Genomic DNA, 8640 nt, shown 5'->3' on the forward strand with positions numbered 1-8640 from the left:
TGTGTGTGTGTGTGTAACATAAGGCTTTGTTTGTAAAAGCCAAAACTGGAAACAAGCCTAATGTCCATTAAGTGGGTAAGGAAACTGTGGGGCATCTATACAGGATAGTACATGGCTATAAAGAGAATGAAGCTATGAATTATGAATCATGAAATAATTATGCAGCATTGAGGGAAAGTACCATTTTTAAAATGTAAACATTTTTATGATTCCCATCACATAAAATTCTACAGCACAAACTAATTTACTGTGAAAGTGTAAATCAGTAGTTGCTGTGAGGGCAGAAGGAGAGATTTTTAAAAGGGTACAAGCAAGTTCATTTATTCAGACTTTTAATTCAGCCAATTGAATCTTTCAGTGTAAGTACAACAGGAGATGTTTCTGTTTAGTTTAAAATCATTTGCCTAAATGGTGACTGAAATTCATTCATAACAATGCTGTCAGCCAAACAGAAGTGTGTCCCGTCTAATTTCCACCAAAACATAACACTCCAAACACTCCGTTGCTGGGGACACTTTCTGAGCCTCTGACATCAGTGAAATTAGCCATTCAAAGGCACAACCTTTGAGTAAATACGCAGGACACACATTCACACCCAGGTGGCTGATTTCCTCAAGTGAGTAGAGATTCCCAGTTTGCTGTTAAAAACTGTAACGGTGAAACCGAGCCCCCCAAAACCGTGTTCCCTTACTGAGTTTATGATTAATCTCTCTACCCAAACTGTCCCCTTCCTTTGACCTCAATCCTGTTCTTGTCCCCTCAGAACTCCAGGTTGTGCTAACTGAGCACTAATCAACCCGAGTTAGATGACTAAGACCATTGTTGTCAGAACTTCACTAACGCACAGAGGTTGCTGCTGTAGGTCTCATCACTAACGTACAAACTTGGGTTGTTTCTCCAAGGCCAGGTGAGCTCACAGACCCCTGAGCCACAGATCACCTGGCCAGAGAGTCATAAATAAGAGAATCCTGACCCCTGAAAGTACAATTAAGAAATGTCACAAAACAACGGTTAATCCCTGTTTCTTTGCTCTTCCCCTTTAAAAACACCCCAGCTCAGAGACCGAGATGGAGCAGATCTAAGGCTTATCTCCCGCTGCCCCACTTGATGCCCTCTGTTGATGATGACTCGGGCCCAAGTCTGTCGCTGTTCTCGGAGACTCCCTGCCCCGGAGGGGACTCACTGAGCCATGTTTTCAAAGGACTGACTGGTGACATGGTGTCTTCCCCATTTATCCATGGGCTTCATTGTAAATGGGCTTCCCAGGAAGTTCAGATGGTAAAGAATCTGCCTGTAATGCCGGAGGCCTGGGTTCAGTCCCTGGTCCAGGAATATCCAATGGAGAAGGGAATGGCTACTCACACCAGTATTCTTACCTGGAGAATTCCATGGACAGAGGAGCTTGGCAGGCTATATATAGTCCATGGGGTTGCAAAGTGTCGGACATGACTGAACGACTAACATTGAGTTGTAAGTAAGTCTCAGAACTGAGTACCGACCATGGGGGCCTGCAGTGGCAGCTCTGCTGTTGTTCTGCTGCTGGACTCCCTGAGGACCCTCAGTAACACCCGCCTCGTGGATTTTTTAATACATTCCTAGGTGGCCAGGGACCGTGGGGGCTACCTCTGTTCCTAGGTGGCCAGGGAGGGTGGGGGCTACCTCTTCCCGGCCCACTGTGTGAGCTGCATTTGTCGTTTCTACATTTGCAAACACCACAGGGACCCCTCAGCTTTCCTGGGGCTGTTTAAACATATCCTAAGGTACAAAGTTTCTCTTCTTTTAGAAAGCATCTTAAACGTTGAGCTCAGACACAAAACTGCTTTGTTGAAAGGAGAAACATCAGACACTGAAAAAAAAAAAAAGCAGTTTCACTACATCTCCTTGAGGTCACACACACATTTTTTTGTTGTTGTCCTAAGCTGTAGCTGGCTGACCCCAGGGTTCTGAGGAGTGAGGAAGCAAGATTTTGAAAAGCCTTTATGTAATTTGTGCTCAGTCGTGTCCAACTCTTTGTGGCCTCATGGACTGTAACCCGCCAGTTCCTCTGTCCATGGGATTTCTTAGGCAAGAAAACTGGAGTGGGTTGCCATTTCCTTCTCCAGGGGATCTTCCTGACCCAAGGATGGAACCCAAGTTTCTTGCATCTCCTACACTAGCAGGCAGAATCTTTACCACTAGCACCACCTGGAAAGCCCACTGAAAAGCCTTTATCATGAAAAACCTTTCTCATGTGCAAAATAGATAAGTAGCGGGAAGTTGTTATATAACATAGGGAGCCTATATATGTATGTGTATATATATATATATATATATGCTATATATATGCTATATAACATAGAGCCTGGTGCTCTATGACAACCTAGAAGGGTGAGATGGGAGGGGGAGGAGATATATATATACATATAATTATGGCTGATTCATGTTGTTGTACAACAGAAGCCAACACAACATTGTAAAGCAATTATCTTCTAAATAAAAAAGAAAAGAAAAGGTTTCAGTTGCCTGTCTGGACAGAGCCGTCAGGAGGGCAACTTGGAAACCAAGGCAGGACGAGGATGACAGGTGTGAGCAGGTGAGGCGAAGGGTGGGGAATGACAGCATTCCAAAAAGCAATGAAAAGCAAAGCCATGAACTTGGGCGGAATCTCCCAGAGGATTTTGAGGACAGTTTGATTGACATATGTTGGCATTTTCCTGGTTACCTTGAGGCCAATAAAATTACAACAGAAATTTCCAAGACCAGCCAACCAGAACTTGGAGTTCCTGTAGAGTCAGGAGCTGTGGTTTCTGCCCTGTGTTCTGAGGGGTTTAGGGGGCATTCTTCTGAGCCTCCTAAGGAGGAGGCAGGGTGAATGGCTAGGCGAGATGTGCTCAGGACCCTCCTCACTCACAGCAGCTTTGACCTCACCTGTGCTATATATTGGGTCTTCCCAAATGGCTCAGTGGCAAAGAATCTGCCTGCAATGCAAGAGACACAGGTTTGATCCTTGGGGTGGGAAAACCTCCTGGAGGAGGAAATGGCAACCCACTCCTGTATTCTTGCTTGGGAAATCCCATAGACAGAGAAGCCTGGTAGGGCTACAGTCCATGGGGTCGCAAAGAGTTGGACATGACTGAGCACACATGCATGTGGTACATATTGTATTAGACTGACATATTGGATCTCTGTTTGAGCAAGAATGTTCAGAAAACATTGGAAATCCACCGTTTACAATCAATTATTTCATTGGAAGGATGGAATAGCTGAGATTCAGGAAGGGCAAATGACACGACTCAGTGACTAAACACCAACAAGAGAGAGCAAATAAACCATTTTTCCAAGCTAGGGCTCTCAACTGCAAGCCCATGACCTCTCTGCTGCTGCTGCTAAGTCGCTTCAGTCATGTCTGACTCTGTGCGACCCCATAGATGGCAGCCCACCAGGCTCCCCCGTCCCTGGGATTCTCCAGGCAAGAGCACTGGAGTGGGGTGCCATTGCCTTCTCCGATGACCTCTCTACTCTAACCCAAAACTGATGAGAGTGACCACAAAAATGCCCCCCCAGTTCAGGAATCTGAATTCCTGTGTCAGCCTGCCCCTTTTCTGGTAAAGATCAAAGGGACAGTGGTTTGCCAGGAGATGATAAGAAACTAACAGTGTAAATCCCATGTCTTGTCCTGGTGTCAAAGGTTGTACACAAATCAACTGTGGGTGTCCATTGCCACAGATGCTGCTCCGTGGGCACAGACTGGCCCCGCCGTGGAAGTTTCCAACAGCAGGAAAACACTGGCCAGTCCTGTAATGATCTGCATGGCATCATCAGACCTGGGAAATTCCCATCAGCCACTTCGGCTGTGTTTGTTAGAGACAAATATTTAGATGTTCTATTTTATGGGGAACCTTAAAATCTCTACAGCTCGGAGGGGTTTTGTTTTATTCTCTTTTGTTTTACAGAGCTAAATGAGTTGAGTTCCTATTTTAAGGCCATAGAATCATACAATTGAGGTCCTTAAAAGATGATGCTCATCCAGCTTAATGAGTCAGCGGTCTCCCTTGGGGGTGATGAACATGTCTTGGAATCAGATAGAGGTGGTGGTTGCATCACATTCTCAACACACTAAATGTGGCTGACTTGTACACTTTAAAATGGCTGATTTTATGGCATGTGACCTTTACCTCAACTGAAAAACAAAAACGATAGTCCTGTCTTTTAGGCTTCCCTGGTGGCTCAGATGGTAAAGAATCTACCTGCAATGCGGGAGACCTGAGTCCAAACCCTGGGTTGGGAAGATCCCCTGGAGGAGGGCAAGGCAACCCACTCCAGTATTCTTGCCTGGAGAATCCCATGGACAGAAGAGCCTGGCAGGCTACAGTCCATGGGTTCAAAGAATCAGACATGACTGAGTGACTAAGCACAGCACAGCACAGTCCTGTCTTTTATTTGGAAGATGTAGAGATAATGGCCCAGGGTGGACGGCAGGTATATTGTGGGGGAACGAGTCATTCTAGGATGTTGGCAGGTCTTCAACACTCCCCACCCGCCCATCATCCCTCTTCCTAATCCTTTCTGCATCTCTCAACAGCCTGGTAACGTTTGAAGACCCCAGTCTTGGGCTGAATGTACACTCACCCAGCAAAGACGACTGTTTGTGATATTAGCGAATCTTCTCCCGCGGGGGTCATGATCTTGTCTGTGTGCATATTCGTTCCACAATGAAGAAATAAAAATGGATCTAGAGGGAACCCATTTTGCCTCCACATGTTAATAAAGCAAAATTTTTGCAGCAAAGACATGCACATAGTATGTGTTAAATGAATGCTAACAACCAAGTGTTAGAATCTATCTAGGGGGTTGGCTGTCTCCCCTTTCAGTCATTAGTGACCCATAGAAATAGCGACTCTACAAAGTCTTGTTTATTTCCTTTGGAGATTTCTTTGTCAGGTGCTTGGAGAGCTGTAGAGATGATCTGGGTGTGCAAGAGTGATGCACATGTTGGAATTCAACATCCCACCCCACATCCATCCCGTGAACGACTTCAGAGCACAGGGTCACCTCTGTGGGATGCTGACACTTAACGGCTATGGAGGCTGGGGCACCAGGTGGGGACAGGAGAGTCACCCTCCAAGTCAGGACCAGCAGAAAAAGTCCACGACTCCTCTGGGTCACCTTTGCTGGCTGGCTGTTTGAAGTAGGTGGCTTATGGTTTGCAGCCAAAAACATCCTCCGTAAGACAAGATTCCAACCTACACAGAACCCCAACTCAGGAGACCCAGGTTAATTGTGGGCCCGGCTTCTCCAGAAACCTGTGAGACCAGCATCCATGCCTCACTCTATTCACCTGTGCGGGGAGGAGGCAAATGAGACACTGCACGTGCTCACTGCCATGCATTCTGAGGCCCATGGTGGCTTTGGTTTTCATCTTCTTCCCCTCTCACTTACTTTGGAAAATCAGTGATTCTGTGTCTGCTAAGTCTCCTTTCTTGTTGGAGGCTGGGGAGGACTTAGTGTCCATGCTGCGTGTGCATATTAAAACAGGAAGTCAGAGTCACGTGCCGGCTAACTTATGTGCACAGCTACATCGGGTGGAAAATGGTAAAAAAAAAAAAAAAAACTACAAAAGAAAATTAAAAACTCGGGTTTGCCCTAATTTTTTTTTTTTTACAACCTTGTCTTAGTTCTCTTCGTCAGTTTCATGCTGTATTCAGAGTGTAGCCAGATTTTGGCTCTAATCCCGAATCTTCTACTATTTCTATATTCCAACTTTCTACTATGATTTTCAGTGTGGAGGGTGCTAGGTGGGCCAGATAGCTCCATGTGGTCTTTGAAAATGCCCCCTGTGCTGAGTGTCCCTGGATTGGTCACCTGATGTCTCAGTTTCCTTATCTCTAAAATGAGATGGACTTTCTGACTCTCAGTGCCCTTGGGATGTCAAGTGCTACAGAGGAAGTTAAGTCCATTTTCCCAGAGTGTCTGGGAGAACACAGAATACTGTTCCAAGCACGCTAGCAGAGAAAAGACAGCACCACCCAGTGAAGCACGGAGCAAAGAGAACTCATTGCATCGTTACCACGAAAACAATCCAACGCACTTGTTTTGCAGCGAGAAAATGGATCCACTTTGCAGCGCAGTTAACTGTCTCTGAAAGTGATAATTGCTTGGGAACTGAACACTCCTCTTCCCCAGCGTTCCACAGTAACTATGCAAATTCTTCCGCACGCCCGCGATGTTACGGCTCAGAACTACAATGTCTTTTCTGATGTATGCTAGGGATAATTCTCCAAACTCAGTAGATCAGACGCTCTCAGCTCCTCTCTCAAGGGTGTGTGCACGCTAAGTCACTTCACTCGTGTCCAACTCGTTCGTGACCCCATGGAATGTAGCCTGCCAGGCTCCTCTGTCCATGGGATTCTCCAGGCAAGAATGCTGTAGTGGGTTGCCGTGCCCTCCTCCAGGGGATCTTCTCAACCCAGGGATTGAACCTGCATCTCTTATGTCTGCCTCGTTGCAGACGGGTTCTTTACCACTGAGCCACTGTGGAAGCCAAGGGTTGGGGGCAGGAATTCACAGCATCGAGACTCAGGGACACGTGCCACAGGGTTGGGGTCCAGCCAGCACATTTCATCAGTTAGACTGAAGCATCTAACTTAGCCATGATACCCTGAAGTATTTCCAAGTTGAAATATGGAGGAAATGGAAGTCCATCAGGATGCTGTTCTTACATCCTGGTACTGCATCAGAATCCAACTACATACACACAGAAACCCTGTTTGAACAATGACCACAGAGTCTGATGGGGAAAATGCCAGCCCATAGCCCCCTTCACTAAACTAGTCTGTGTTGCTTGCAAGAGGCAACCAAGTGAAATAAATGGTAAAGGTGGAAAGAAATTTTCATTTTGGTATTTTGGGTATTTCAGGAAAAAGTAAAATTGTCAAAGGGGTGAGAAATCTGCTGGAGGTACCCAGAATCAGGCCAACGCAGAGGAGATTCATCTCATCAGTGAGTCGGTGTTTCAGATGGGAAAACGGGAAGCAGGAGCTGGGGAGACCTCTGCCCCTTGTATGTGTTAGTGTCTGTCATTCTTTAATTTTCAATCAGGCAGAATTCCAGGGACTTCCCTGGCGGTCGATCCAGTGGTTACGACTTCAACTTCCAACGCAGGGGGTGCAGGTTTGATCTCTGGTCAGGGAGTCAGAATCTCACATGCTTCACAGCCAAAAATCCCAAACATAAAACAGAAGCAGTGTTGTAACAAGTTCAGTAAAGACTTTAGAAATGGTCCACATCAAAAAAAAAAAAAAAACTTAAAAAAAAAATCCATTCTGCAATTCTGCCAAAAGCCGAGGTTAGGCCAGTTTACTTTCCCTGTATTGGCTCAGGAAAGCTGTGATGCAAGAGGCCTCTTTCTCAATCCTCTGCCTTGTTGGGGGTGGGCCTGGCCAGGACCACAGGGTCTAGGGCACTATGGGGCTGGAACACAGTGGGAAGCCTGGGCTCCCAGACACCAGTTTTAATACAGAGATGGGTCAACGTCGCTGCGTAGTGGACCCTCTTTGAGCATTCCGGTCATGAGAAACAGTGATTGGCTGGGTATTTCAACCTGCAGATGAGGCCCCCAGTGTCCTTTGGGGAGGCATAGTAGCCAATAGCATGGACACCAGCATCCAATACTTCCATTCCTACGTAGAACATGTGGCCTAGTCAAGTCATAGTCTTTCTATGCTTCTTCATCCCCTGGAGAAGTAAATGGCAACCCACTCCAGTATTCTTGCCTGGAAGATCCCATGGACTGAGGATCCTGGTAGGCTACAATCCATGGGGTCGCAAAGAGTCGGACACGACTGAGCGACTTCACTTTTCAGTCTCCTCACCACTTAGGTGAGGATAATTATAGTACTTACATCAGAAGGTAGCCGGATCATACCTGGTAGTCCAAATAAACACTCTTTTTTTTTTATTGGAGTATAATTGCTTTACAATGTTGTGTTAGTTTCTACTCTACAACAGTGTGAATCAGCTATATGGATACACATATTCCCTCCCTCATAGCCCTCGCTCCCACCCTCCCCATCCCGCCCCTCTAGGTCATCACAGAGCACCGAGATGAGCTCCCTGCGCTTTCCAGCAGCTTCCCACTAGCTATCTATTTCACACACGGTAATGTAAATACATCAATGCTACTCTCCCAATCTGACCCACCCTCCCTTCCTCCCCACTATGTCTACAAGTTGGCTTTCTACATCTGCATCTCTATTCCTGCCTGCAAATAGGTTCATCTGGACCATATTTCTAGATTCCACACCGTATGGTTTTTTCGCAGGGACAGAAAGGCAAAAGGCAAGACCCCTGATTTCTAGGAGTCTGTGTTCTCACTCCTTTCAGCAAACTCTGCCCCTTAAACCAAGCCCAGCACAGAGTAAGTGTACAGCAAACGATCACTAAACAAACCTCGCTGGAGGACAAGTTCTACAAAAGGAGGAGTGGAACCTCCCATGGCCACAGTGATGAGCACACGGCGCAGGTGATAAATACACCCAATCCATGCACCCACCCCCACTAAATCCCTAACCGGGGAGCAACAGCAGCAGCACCTCGGGTTTTTATTTAACTTTTTCCATATGCTTTCCTGTCTACTCTTCTACCCTCTCATTTCCTGGAATC

Source organism: Dama dama, chromosome 23 (assembly GCF_033118175.1).
Source record: "Dama dama isolate Ldn47 chromosome 23, ASM3311817v1, whole genome shotgun sequence".
NCBI lineage: Eukaryota > Metazoa > Chordata > Mammalia > Artiodactyla > Cervidae > Dama > Dama dama.